This window comes from Nycticebus coucang, chromosome X (genome assembly GCF_027406575.1).
Source record: "Nycticebus coucang isolate mNycCou1 chromosome X, mNycCou1.pri, whole genome shotgun sequence".
In the NCBI taxonomy this organism is placed as follows: Eukaryota; Metazoa; Chordata; class Mammalia; order Primates; family Lorisidae; genus Nycticebus; species Nycticebus coucang.
Window position 1 is genome coordinate 17538824 of NC_069804.1, and position 14895 is coordinate 17553718.

Consider the following 14895-nt stretch of genomic DNA (forward strand, 5'->3'; position numbering starts at 1 on the left):
GTATCCCTTTGTCAGTTGTCTTTTTTCGTTTCTCTTTTGCTTGGATCCCTCCTCCTCTCACGTGAGCCATCCCATAAACACAGCCCATGTAACAACCTTGTAAATATTTTTCCATGTTTTTTCTCTATGCTTCTAAAATCAGATTTTTCTCTATGCTTCTAAAATCAGATTTTACATATGTATATAGGATATGCACAAACTCCTGTTCATGATGTGTCCATTTACCCTTTTGATGGGTATTCATTTGTTTTCCAAGGTTTTTATTTTAATTTGCCACTACAAAATACTGCAATAAATATCCTTATAACATCTCTTCTTGTCAATAGTGCTTTTATTTCTATAAAAAATCATCCCCAAAATGAGATTGCTGGGTTGACAAGTTATATGCACATACACTTTTCATTTGAATAAGTATTCCTCATCCCTGCCAGCCAACTTATCAATGTTTTCAATTTTTTGTCAGTTTAAGTTGTGCAAAATGGTATCTCAACACTAGTTTTATGTTTGTAATTTTTATTTCCCTGACTAACAGTGAATTTAAGAATCTAGCCATTCTTTTTTCGTGTGAGTGTGGCATTGAATTTGCTCTTCTGTGAGCTAGTTTTGGGTTTCTTTTTAACCAGGTACTATCTCACTATGTCTACCTACAAAGAAAGACAAGTTTCCATGTACCATGTTTAAGAGCACAGGCTCTGGAATCAGACTGTGGTTAAGTTCAAAGCTCCACCACAATCCAGCTGTGTGACTGTGAGCAAATAACTCTGGCATCTCCACCTGTAAAATGGGGCTAACAGTGCCTATACCTCATAGGGTTATTAGTGAAGATTAAATCAATTAATTTTTATCAAGATTTTTGGACTGTGTCTGGCACACACAAGGGCCCAACAACTGCTATGTTTAATATTATTGACCTATTTGAACAGCTTTCATTCACATTCTTTCTTTTTCATATAATTATAATAATTTCAGGAAATCAGATAAAGATACATGGCTAGGGGAGGAATCTGCAGGTGAGCTTGATATAACCATCATTTTTGTTAGGGAAAAAAGCAAAGAAAAAAGAAGGTGTGCCTTTTTATCTTTACTGTAAATATTGCTAGTGGAGATATTTTACATTCCCCTGGCAACTCTGCACCCTCTCCACACTCAGGTCTTGCCTTTCCCCTTCACGTTTAGCCCTGAATTTTGTTCATTCATGTAAATCTCTCCTTCTGTTTTACTTTACCAAGCTTTCTGTGTGCTGTGCCCGAAAAAAATAATGACTAAATTACTATCATTGGAAAATTCTGTAATGATATCCACTCTTCCACTCAACAGCTATTTCCTGCAGTGACCAGATGTGGGGTCACGAAGGACAGGGCCATTTATAATGAGCAGTAGGCATCACGAGACAGGCTTAGTGGAGACAGCATGAACCCACACTGATACTGAGCACCTGTGCTTCAGGCAAACTTGACATTGATATCCTTCAACTCCACACGAAGAGGCCCAAGACAGATGAGCCTGATACAAACTGTATTTCATCGAGGGCAAGGGGCCAGCAGCTGCCCAGATTGTTCTTTAGCTATTTATTTATTTGTTTGTTTATTTATTGGAGGCTTTATTCTTTTGGCAGATCCTCTCAGTCATTATAGACAGTGCTACACTGTTAATAAAAAAAAAATATGCTTCTCTGTAAAGCATTAAAAAAAAAATTCCAAGGAGATGGCTGAGGTCTCAGTTCAAGTATCTCCAAAGACACTGTTGTCCATCCCCTGACCTTTCCCTCTGTTATTTCTTTGTTGTTTTTCAGATCAATGCCATTTTCTGTTTATGAGCTTCTGTGATGCAAGCTTTTTTGTAGGGTCAGATTTCTTCAGAGCCAAATCCTGGAACCCACATGTTCCTCTGGCACTCTAAATGCAGCTAGACATCTTTTACCTCCAAGGTGCTGGACTTGTGATGTGGAGCAAGCTGGCAGGCTGCTGTCACCACGCTCTTGATAAAATCATCAGCAATCTGCAGCAGCATCTCCTCCACAACTTCATCCAACTGCTCTCAGGATCCACTTCCCTTACTGAGTCCTGTAATTTCTTCTTGGTCAATACCTGATTGTTTTCAGAGCTAAGACGTACTCCTGTCTCTGGCGTGCCTGATATCTTTACTACTGTAGTGCTGTTGGCTGTGGAGCCTTGTGGAGGGGTGCTGGCTGGTTCGGTTTTATGGATGAGAAGTTGGAGAGGTTGATTAGGGCAGAGGGACCAAACTGGTTCATAATCTGCCAAGCTTTGGACTTCAGCTCATAGAGCTTTTCCAGATCCTGCTTCTTTTTGGAGCTGTGAGCACCAAGGCCAATCAAAGGCCATAGCGTCTGTCTCCCCATGATATGTGGAGACTGCCCCAGTGAAGACTTTGTCTCAGCAGCTGGTCGCACTGCACAGCCCTCCCTCACGTCAGCCATTTACTTGCCCCTCTTTCCTTCTCCACCTCTTCTAGTTGCTAATCTAGGGAAAGTGCCCTTGTTAGCTTCTGTTGATGAGGAAAAAAGGCAAGCCCCGAAGGCCCAGGGCTTGATCCCTATGCTCTGCTCTGCTAACAAATATCCCTAAAATTTCAGTGGCTTATTACAACAAATATTTGTTTTTCATCCATGCCTTCTGTCTGTCCCTGGTTGGCTGTGGTTCTGCTCTCTGTTATCTTCCCTCTAGGAACCCGGCTACTGGGGCAACTTATATGTAAAACACTGTCATCTTGTCCAGGGAAGAAAGACACAGCAAACCACAAAAGTCTGTTCACCATCAAGATGGAACAATCCAAAATGTGTATCAACCTAACAAGAGGTAAAGGAACAGACACACGTGAACAGAACAGAATAGAGAGTACAAAAATAGAGCCACACAAAAAGGACAAACCACTTTCTGATGAAGACTTAAAGACAAGCCAAGGGAGAAAGAACAGCCTTTCAAACAAATAGTGTTGGGACAGCTAGACATACACACGCAGGGAAACAAACCAATTTAAACTCTACACCTAGATTTCCAGGCTTGCCAGGAAATTGTCTTGTTCTCGGCGAGTCCTCAGATGAGTTATGAGATTGGTGGCTGTTGTAGGAAGTATGATTTTTAATCCTCTACACCTTAGACCAGTATGGAGAATACTGCCATCTCAACCATGATGAGTCTTCTGATCCATGAACATGGGTTATCTTTCTGAAATAATCTGAAGCATTGTCCCTATGCTATAAGCTTCCTAAAGGCAAAGTTTGTCTTTTTTGTTTACCCCTCTCACCCAAAGTCCTGACCTAGTTAGGTGCTGAATAAATAAATAAGCAAATGTATAATAAAGGTTATGTTTTTACTAATTTATATAGTTGGAAATATCTTTTCAAAGACACCTAAAAGTATAGACATCATCTATCAATCTATCTATTTGCATTATGCATAGCTAATGCAAGTAATTTGACATTTAAGAATGCTCACTTTATTATTATGCACATTCTCCTGTTCAGTCTTTCAGAAGCCCTAAAGAAGCAAATCAGACCCGCATAGCGTGAACCTTGCAAATGGTTCAAGGACAGAAATAAAGCCTCGTTTTTACTTTAAAAGTAGAAGAGTGGACAAACCAAGAGAGCTGCTTCAAGCACAGGAAATAGTTTATTGCTAAATTCAGAGATGAGATGGGTGAAATTGAGAACAGTAACCTCACAGGGCAGAGATGAAGTTTAAGGAGGCAGAAGTTGGGCGTGGGGGTACAGTGGTGGTGGGTGACCAGGGAAGATAGGGTACACGACTTCCTAGGGTGGTGTGCGCGTGTAGTTTAAAAACATATCTTCACCATTATAATTTTCTATTTCTAAAGTGAAAACAAAAAGCTAAAGCCTCCAGCATACAAGCTTGAGGAAACAGCACTTACACAATGTTCCTGAACTGGTGGTGATACAGAGATGATTCCCAAAGCAATCAGGGGACAGAGTAGAATTTTAACAGCAGAAGAGAGCAGAGATGTTGAAATGATGGTACGCGCTGCTCGTTAGTGAAGGCGTCCATGTGAGGGGAGGGCCGGGTGAGGGATGCGCAGTGAATGCTGAGCCAATACTTAGGTCAAAACAAACTAGATGGAATTCAACAAGGATTCATTTATTAGACCTACGTGTTTCATAAATGTTTGCTGAACTAATTTTATTAGCCATCTCCCACACTGAGCTGAGTTGGCTCCCTTTACCCATACACCCCACCCCTGGGACCCCGACAAATCTTTAAACAGAGCCTCTCCTCTCTTTGCTAAGTCGTCCCCACCCCAGCAGCCACCCTGTGACCCAGCTATAGCCTGCCCAACACTTAGGTACAAGAAGATTCAACTATACGACTCAAAGTTTCAACACAACCTACCAACTGCGTGTGAGTACCGTTTACCAGTAAGCTGATGCTGTGTTAACAGAAGTAGAATTTCCAGAACAGGAGAAAGGAGAGTCCTACTGAACCGCCAGCCTGGCAGAGCACATCTGGTATATTCTGTTGTTGCAGGACTGGCGAACTGAAACCAACAGACTCTCACCAAACATTATAGGGGAAGGAATTTTATTTGCCAGTGGGGAACTCAGCAGGCCATCAATCTTCAAGTAATGAGCCCCCTGATGAGCTCTGTCCCTGTCCTTTTATTGGACTCACAAGTAGACAGACAAAGGAATTGCCATATTCTTTCTCATTGGAGTTGTCAAATCATGTGTAGGGTTTACAGAAGCAGAAGTAAGCAGCGGTAGTTTCAAGGACCCAGGAAGCTAAGTTTTACAAATTCTTGTTTGTTTGTTTGTTTTCTTTCTTTCTTCTTTTTTTTTTTTGGTAGAAACAAGAGTCTTACTTTATGGCCCTCAGTAGAGTGCTGTGGCGTCACAGCTCACAGTAACCTCCAACTCCTGGGCTTAGGCGATTCTATTGCTTCAGCCTCCCGAGTAGCTGGGACTACAGGCGCCTGCCATAAGGCCTGGCTATTTTTTTTGTTGGAGTTTAGCTGAGGCCAGGTTCGAACTCGCCACCCTCGGTATATGAGGCTGGTGCCCTACCCACTGAGCCACAGGCACTGCCCTAGTTTTACAAATTCTTAAGGGCTGGGTTACCGTGGGGAGGACCTTGCAGGAGTGTCCTTGGGCTTCTCTGAGAAGCCTTTCTTTTTTTTTTTTTTTAGACTTTACTTTTCCCAGATATCCTCCCTCGCTATCACCATGTTTTTTATTTTATTTTATTTTTGAGACAGAGGTCTCACTTTGTCACCCTCAGTAGAGTACCATAATGTCATAGCTCACAGCAACCTCAAACTCTTGGGCTCAAGCGATTCTTTTGCCTTAGCCTCCCAAGTAGCTGGGACTACAGGTGCCCGCCACAATGCCAGGCTGATTTTAGAGACGAGGTGTCGCTGTGGCTCAGGCTGGTCTTGAACCTGGGAGCTCAGGTAATCCACCTGCCTCGGCTTCCCAGAGTGCTAGGATTATAGGCATGAGCCACCGCACCCGGCCCCTAATCACCATGTTTTAAAAGGGACATTCACTACCTAGTGGGTGCCCAGAGGAGGGTGATCAGAGTGATGAAAAAGCTAAAAGCCATGTCTCATGGGAACAAGAGAAGAAAGGAGGTATTTCTAGGAGTCTTAAGGGAGAGGAAGGCAGGGAGAGCAAGGCAGCTGCTTCCAAAAGCTAAAAGGTTGGGGTGGTGCCTGTGGCTCAAAGGAGTAGGGCGCTGGCCCCATATGCCAGAGGTGGTGGGTTCAAACCCAGCCCCAGCCAAAAACCTCAAAAACAAACAAACAAACAAAAAGCTAAAAGGTTGTCCTCTCAAAGAGGGATTTTTTTTCCACTAAACTCTTCAGATTTCAACTTAGTGTAAGAACTTTCTAACATTTAGAACCATCCAAACAGAATGGAGAGGATCAGAAGTAATGCAGGCTTACTCTCTGCATTATGTGGGCAGAAGGACCCTGAGATCCATGTCACCCAGGAGGCATCGTGATTAAGAGCGTGGACCCTGCTTTGTCTAAGACACCTGTGGGTTCAAATCTCTGCTCTGCTACTTACTCGCCATGTTATCTTGGGCAACTTACTTAAATGCTTTGGGCTTCAATCTCCCTTTCTATAAAAAAGAGAGTTCAAATCAGAAGACCAAGTATTCCCTTGGGCCCTTCACTTCCTCCCCTGCCCTGATGGAAATACTGTTGCCTCTGCCTGTCCAGCACCTGTCCCCTCTTTGTCTGGTGATGGCCTATAATTCCTCCTGTTCTGACTCAAGTGTGGTTCAGGTGAGACTGACCTCATTGCTGCCTGCCTCTTGGCTCTGGCCCTGGCCCCGGGTACAGGGAAGGATATGTGATCCAGGCCTGGCCAATCTGGCCAGTCAGGACTTGCACTGGAGCCACTTAGAAAAAGTCCCCGCCACAAGGGATGAGCCTGTCAGCCAGTAAAGCCACTCAGGTCAAACAGGCCAAACAATACAAAGAGATGCACAGTATTTGATGATTTGAGCTCCTGAATCCAGCCATGGCTGAATCTGGAACAATTCCCTGGACTTTTCAGTTATTTATGTAATAAATTCTCTTTTGTGCTTAAGGGCTATTGGAAGTGACCACCATTTACAACTGAAAGAATCCTGACAAATACAACCGCGAATGCTGATATGGCCATGGTGGACTAGACGCTGAAAACATTTATTTGGTGCTATACTAAAGACTGGCAAGATTGAGGCCATCCTAAGGCCAACCACAGACTTGATGGTAGCACCAAACTACTTATGTTTAACAGTTTGCAGTTCAATTTCTAGCTGGAGGGCACACAGGCGAATGTTGTCATCTACCAACCAGAAATGGCACAGAGTACAAATTCCCTGATTTGTCCCACAAGAAAATTGCAATTGCTCCTTATGGATCTCCTTCCCTCTAGAACTGGTTCCTTCTAATCCATCTTCCATAAAGGGTGGTCACAGAAGACTCCGCGGCCCTGCTCAGAATTCTCCAGCTCCTAAAAGACCCTAAATCCTCTAGATTGCCATCTGAGAGTCCCGTGCCAGCTCTTCTCACATCCAGCCTAATCACCTGACACTCTCTCCTTAGACCCCAAGAGTGTTTCCTGCGCACATTCTACGCTCACAGTTCCCGGCCTGCGCACACTCACTCCTCCTCCCTCCCACCACTTATTCTCCTTTACACACCCCCTCCTCTGGGAAGCCCTCCCCAGCCCTGGGCCTTCAGTTCCCAAACACCCCAGGGTCAGAGGTCAGAAGCCTCAGGCCAACTCCTATGCTCAGTCTTTTTTCCTTGGGAGTAAGAATCACTAAGTATATGTCCCTGTCTTGCTCTGTTCCAAAGAAGGAAATTACAGTTCAATTATTCAAATGAAATACACAGAAGAGATCAGGATAAATGCTGAAAATACATGATTACTCACTACTCCCCCCCATGATGGTAAGGCAAAGAATAGGAAGTAAAATACCCTATTATAAAAACTCCAAAAATGGGTTCACTTGTTGTACCAGAATTTTGTTCTAGCAACTACCTTGTAAAATATTACAGGATGTGGGGAAGGTCAATGTTTTAGACTTGAGACATGTTTTGAAGGGAGAATTATAACAGCATTTATTTTTAAATGACTGCCTCTATAGTTGCGCAGATAGCACTTCCTTTTTACATTAGTTTAAATGATAGATTTTGTACAGTTTGGTAAGTAAACCTCAGGTGGTTCAGAAAATAATCTTGAAACTTCGAGTTCTAATATGCCTCATGTTTTACCTGAGGGGATCACAGGTGTGTGATTCTCACTTTCAAATGATGTCATTCTCTAAATTGCTGCTTATTAGATTTACCCCTCTGGGTTTACAAATAACACACAAGCTGCAAGCTGTCCTGGGCCTAGGTATTTGCACCATCTGATAGGACTGAACGATGGCTAACAGGGAAATCAACTGGGCGGGAGCCAAACATTGCAGGCTGCATTCTCTTCCCTCCAAATCCCAATGCTCTTCTTAAAACTTTCCTGGCAGAAACTGCTCTGGGCTCCTTAGCTACAATCAAATGTGCAAATGACTTTACCACTCTCCTAGGAGACTTTAATTCTTTGCCTCTCTTGCAATTCCCGTGGTAAGGAGGGGGGGATTACTGAGCTGTTAGGCCTCTGCCTGGTGATGTGCAAACTTACAGAACATATTCAACTCGGTGGAGAGGGGCTGTCAGTTCCCTTCCGGTCAATACCTGAAATTTTAGGTGTCAATGGATGGCTGGGTGCTGCATTAGTAAGCTTTCACCTGAACGGGGGTATTGCAGATGTCACTGTTTGCTGTGCTCAATTGTAAGACTGATTTCTACTTTGGAAGTTTCCGGTTCAGGTTTGGAGAATGGAGACATCACATATCACTCCACATCTGGGCTCTGTATGTCTCCAGAGGATCTGCTAAAAGTCCATGGATGGGCTTGGGATGGGTAGAAGTGGGGAGTGGGGGGCAAGAGACTCCTGAAATTTTTGTGCGAGCACTCTTCTTGAGAGAGGACAGGATATGCAGCCTTCATCAAAATAACTAAGAAAATGCCAGGAAGGCTATGTTAACCATTGTGATGAAAATGTGTCAAATGGTCTATGAATCGAGTGTATGATGCCCCATGATCATATCAATGTACACAGCTATGATTTAATAAAAAAAAAATCTCAAATGGATCTGTAATCCATGTTGATTAAGAACCATTTCTCTAGATATATTTTACGAGGATTAATTATGTTTCTCCTACCCATTGTGAGACAGGTATGATATTTATTGGACTAATAGTGTGATACCTAAGTGACAAAGAACAATATGGCAGAACTAAATTTAGTAGAACATTTAAAGAAATAGCCCATTAAAGTTTCACACACAAAGCAAAGAGAAAGCAACTTTATTTGATATTCACAGCAATCTGTAGTATCTAAAGTATCTATCTCCACTCTTTTGATCTGGCCTGAACAAGACAGAGTGTTGACCACAGGGGCTATCATCTCACGAGAAGGATGACTTTGAAAAAAAGTCCCCTTCCCTCTTTTGCTTGTGGTTCTTTAACTGGAAAAGGCGATTATGTGATCTAAGATGTTCTTGTGAATCCCTGTAAAGCTTGAAACCATTCTAAATCTCTCCTTGTGTGGATTATTGCGGTTCTTGATTTGAAAATGGCAGATTCAAGGACTTTTTTCTTTGAATGACTCAAATGTTTTTATCTGAGACCAAAATATTTAAAGGCTGTCCTGAAAAGGGCACAATAAAAACTTCCCTCCTTGTGGCACTCAAAAAGACTTGAGGTAGGATGGACAGAGGCAGATTATATTAGGAAGGAGAACGCGCCATCCATGGAGCACTCCTTTCCTTGACTCCACACACAAACTGACAACCATTTGTCACAGTCCCTCTCTACCAAGGACTGAAAATGTGAGCTCTGCCCTTAACCAGCCCCCACCCCCCAGAGGTGCCCAGAATTTGGGTGCTTGTCCTTGGGAGGAATATTCTAAAAGTCTTTTTGGATGATTAAGAACATTCTTTAATACAACTAAAACTCAACAAGTGCTAGCTTTTTTAAGGTTGAAATGTAGAGTCTCAAACTATAAAAAAAAGAACTTTATGTAGTCTGATATTTTAAAATTCATTGGTCTACCTTGTCCTTTGAATGGATCATTTGCCCATATGTGATTCCACAACAATCAAGCATTGGCCATTTAGAAAATATCAGTTCACTGAGTTATGCACACATTTTCTTATACAATACAAAAAAAAAAAATCACATTTGTTAATATCACTGCCAATCCCATCAGAAAAGTTTTTAAGCAACAGGAAGCTATTGAGCTCACAGAAGCAGATACAAGTTTCCCCAAAATGTCATTTCAAATAGAAGTTCAAATTTTATCATTGGCAACAAATATTGTCAGTTGTTTTCCTTGAAGCAACAGGCTCACTTTGTTCATTTCTGAGAAAATGCCTGCCAAATGCCCTGAATAACCATTGTTTGTTAGTCTTTCCAGTAAAAATGGCGTTCCAAGGGGGAAAAAAGCCCTGCTAGTCCGCTCACAACTCAGGCAACTGTGCAAGTGATTTTCCAAAGGATAGCTGTTCTACTTCGGCGTGTAGCAGAAGTGCTCTGTAAACTACTTCCCACTTCAACACACAGTATATCTTAAAGACAGCATCATAGTTTTAAAATAAAACATTTTATTGCTTCAATAAGGGCATTCCTAACTGCAATTGGCATTTTTTAAAACTGTGAATATATGGCTCTTAGCATAGTTTGGAGTCACTGCCTTGATTTGTGCTAAGACAACAGCTTCCTATGATCACTGCAAATGCCAACACTGAAAAAGGCAAATAAAAGATGGAGACTTTACATCTTTTGTGTTAACCTAGATGGAGGTGGAACATATTCTTCTTAGTAAAGCATCACAAAAATGGAGAAGCAAGAATCCAATGTACTTGAATCTAATATGAAGCCAGTAGACCAGCGGTTCTCAACCTGTGGGTCGCAACCCATAGGAACTGTATTGAAGGGTCGCAGCATTAGGAAGGTTGAGAACCACTGCAGGAGACGATCTAATACACACCCACATGAGAGAAAAAGTCAAATCAATTCAAGGTGGAGGGCGGAGGAATGGGGAGGTGGTGGGGGATGGGTGTGCTCCCACTGAATGGGCCCAAGTTAGGGGGTATGGCACACCTCTTGGAGGCGGACACAGTTATAAGAAGGACCCTACTGAACAGATGCAAACACTGTAACCTAATTCTTTGTACCCTCAATTAACCTGAAACAATTAAAAAAAAAAACAAAAAAAACAGAGAAAAAGGCAAATAACATCTTAGTATTAGTATGAAAATAGTTCATACTATAAAAGGGTCTCAGGGACCCTCAGGGATCTGGGGAACACACTCTGGGAACTGCTATACTCCAGAGCTGGAGGGTATTTTTCTTGTCCATGTTTTAAAATTTTTTACAACAAATATGTGTGTCCATTAGCAATATATATATATTGGATGTTTTAAAAGTTCTACATACCTCGTAGCACTCTGTACTTATTCTTCTATGACTTGCTTTTTTTCACTCCATTGTAAATTTAAAAAAAATTTCTTGCCAAACATGCTGGCTCACGCCAGTAATCCTAGCACTCTGGGAGGCTGAGGTGGACGGATTGCTTGAGCTCAGGAGTTCAAGACAGACTGAGAAAGAGCAAGATCCAGTCTCTAAAAATAGCCAGGTGTGGGCGGTGCCTGGGGCTCAAAGGAGTAGGGCACTGGTCCCATATGCCAGAGGTGGCGGGTTCAAGCCCAGCCCCGGCCAAAAACTGCAAAAAAAAAAAAAAAAAAAAAGCCAGGCATTGTGGTGGGTGCCTGTAGTCCCAGCTACTCGGGAGACTGAGGCAAGGGGATCACTTGAGCCCAAGAGTTTGAGGTTGCTGTGAGCTGGGATGATGCTGCATTCCAGTCTGGGCAAGAGTAAGACCTTGTCTCCCCCAAATTAATTAATTAATCAAATTAATGACTATAAATGATGAAGGGAATCATCTTATTTGGAGTGAAACAGTGAAGTAAGTCACTGAGATTTAAAATAATTTTTGGTTATTCTGGCACTGTGTTGCAAATCACTTCTCATTGCTATTAAGAGATGTAATAAAGAGTTTGAGGTTTCTGTGAGTTATGACGCCACAGCACTCTACTGGGGTGACAAAGTGAGACTCTGCCTCGAAAAAAAATTTTCTTTTGAAAAATAAAATTGTACATATTTGTCATATACAACATGTTTTGAAATATGTGTACATTGTAAAATGGCTACATCAAAATAATTAACATATGCATTGCCTCCTATACTTATATTTTGTGGTAAGAACACTTAAAATCTACTCTCTCAGCAATTTTCTTTCTTTTTTTTTTTTTTTGTAGAGACAGAGTCTCACTTTATGGCCCTCGGTAGAGTGCCATGGCCTCACACAGCTCACAGTAACCTCCAACTCCTGGGCTTAAGCAATTCTCTTGCCTCAGCCTCCCGAGTAGCTGGGACTACAGGTGCCCGCCACAACGCCCGGCTATTTTTTGGTTGCAGTTCGGCCGGGGCCGGGTTTGAACCCGCCACCCTCGGTATATGGGACCGGCGCCTTACCCACTGAGCCACAGGCGCCGAGCCCTCTCTCAGCAATTTTCAAGAATACAATATATTGTTATTAACTATAGTCATCATTCAAGTTTAAATTTTTGAGGGTTATCCAAGTTGATACCTGGGTCATTCCTTTTAACTGCTGTCTAGTATTCCATTGTGGGGCTACATCTCAATTTGTTCATTTCCAAATTGATAAAAATTTGGATTATTTCTGATTTTTTCCTTTTATAAACAATGCTCCAACAAATGTCCTTGTACATGTCTCCTTGGGCAGTGTGCAAGTGTCTATATCTAGATATGGACCCCCTGGGTCACTGAGTACACACAGCTTCAATTTCACCTTCTCAAATTACTTTCCAAGGTGATCATACCAATTAACAGTCTATAGTTTACATTTTGCAGCCTACGGTACTAATCACCAATCCCATTTCCTCCTCTCTCCAGGCACTCAGCTATACTACATTTCCCATCATCCCTTGCAGTCCCACGTGGCTATGTGCTTGAGTTTTAGACAAAGGAACATGAATGGAAGTGAAGTACACAACTTCCATGCCTTGCCCATAAAACTTTTCCATGAATAATCTTTTGTAGTCTCTCCTGATACACCAGGATACACCTGTACAACAACATCCAGGATGACCTCGGAAGTTATACACTGAAGATGGCAGAGCCTGGGGTTTCTGGGTAATACCCTACTGACCTGAACCCACACTGGTCTGGTTTGGGTTTTGTTTGTTATAGCAGTTAGCCTACCTTAATTAACACAGCTTCTCATGAGAGTCACTCCTCCGCTACCCTGCCAATACTTAGAATTATGCTTTAAAACTGTTGCCACCTTCCAGTCTGAATGTGTTGTTTGAATTTGCTTTATTTTCTCCCATCACTAGTGAGGCTGAGCCATCTTTTCACCTATTAGTTTCCTCCTCTGCAAACTGCTTGTTTATAATGTAGAACACAATAATAGAAATGTATTATATAAAATTACTATACCCAGTCTCTACAGAAAGAACAAAAATTAGCAGACTGTGGTAGTGCAGGCCTGTAGTCCCAGGTACTAAGGAGGCAGAGGCCCAAGGATCACTTGAGCCCAGGAATATGAGGCTGCAGTGAGCTGTGATGATGCCACTGCACTCCAGCCTGGGCACGAGTGAGACCTTGTCTTCCCAAAAGTAATTAATTAATTAATCAAATTAATTACTATAAATGATGAAGGGAATCATCTTAATTAGAGTGAAAGTGAAGTTAAGTCCCTTAGATTTAAAATAATTTTTGGTTATTCTGGCACTATGGTGCAAATCACTTCTCATTGCTATTAAGAGAAGTAATAGAGGGGCAGTGCCTGTGGCTCAAAGGAGTAGGGCGCCGGCCCCATATGCCGGAGGTGGTGGGTTCAAACCCAGCCCCAGCCAAAAACTGCAAAAAAAAAAGAGAAGTAATAGAATATTTATAAACCCAGAAGCTGAACAATGGATGGTCCCTGCTATTCTAATCAAATTAAAGCCAGCTCTCAACCAAGACTGAAACGTGAATCCAATCGATTATAGAAGTGGTTGATTCCCCCACAGGCTCTTTTAGGATTAAACTTCTTTTAGGATTATTTATCGCTAAATAACAAATAATCCCCAAACTTGGTAATTTGAAAGCAATACACCTCTATTAGCTCAGTTTCTGTGGGTTAGGAATTCAGAAGCAGCTTTTGCTGGCTCAGGACCTCTCATGAGACTTCAGTCAAGATGTTGGCTGGGGCCGCAGTCACATGAGAGCTTGACTAGAGCAGATCTGCTTCCAAGATGTGAGTCAAAAATCTTTTCTGTTCTGTAGCTTATCTTTTACCCTTATTTAAATAAACTTCTTGTCATATATCGGAGGTTTATTTTTGCATATAGTTGAATTTACCAATCTGTTATTTTACGATATATGACTTTTACGATTACTTTGAGCAGTCATTCCTCATCTCAAGATCATACAAATACTCTAAGTTTTATAGCTTTGTTTTTCATATTTAGGTCTTTATGCCTGGAATTTATTCTTGTGTATGGTTTAAGAGAGAGATAAATTTCTTTTTGCCCATATGGACAGCCAATTGTGCTAGTACTTTTTATTGGATGATCTACCCTTTCGGTTTCTGGGTCTTTCTTTTCTCCTGGCCTCTTTGTTGCTGAGGCAGTGCCACACACTATTTTAAGGACCACAGGTTTATGTGTTGAAATCTGGTAAGGCATCCCTTCCCTTTTTCTATTTAATACTTCAAATATGTCTTGGTAATTCTTGGCCTCTTACTACAGCAAGTGAATTTTGGGATCAATTTCCAGGAAAAGTTCTTTTTGGGTTTTGATCAGCAGTCCGCTGAATATATACTTTCATGTGGGGAGAATCTATCTTTATCTCGAATCTTTCCATTCCAAAACTGTGGGTCTCTCCTCTTATTTCAGCCTTCTTTTATGTTCTTTAATAGGGCTTTTACAACTTTCTCCATGTATGTCTAGCCCCTCTATTAAATGTGTACAAGGATACCTTATAGTTTTGGTTTCTAAGAGACAGGGTCTCATTCTTTCACCCAGGCTAGAGGGCAGTGGTGGGATGATAGCTCACTGTAGCCTCAAACTCCTGGGCCCCAGAGATGCTCCCACTTCAGCCTCCAGCCAAGCTGGGACTATAGGCATGTGCCCCATTTAAATCTAATTTTAAAATTTTTTTGTAGAAATGAGGTCTCGCTATATTGACCAGGCTGGTCTGAAACCCCTGGCCTCAAGTGATCCTCCTGCCTTAGCTTCCCAAAGTGTTGAG

The 14895-nt window shown here is 42.0% G+C and overlaps 1 protein-coding gene and 1 pseudogene across 3 annotated transcripts in view; both read right to left on the reverse strand.

The window, feature by feature from the left end:
* The window catches only part of PHKA2 (phosphorylase kinase regulatory subunit alpha 2), an 85828-nt gene that overhangs the window by 59779 nt on the left and 11154 nt on the right, over nucleotides 1-14895 (reverse strand). The gene's annotated exons all lie outside the window — the stretch shown is intronic.
* On the reverse strand, nucleotides 1771-2332 carry LOC128577562 (transcription initiation factor TFIID subunit 12-like; annotated as a pseudogene).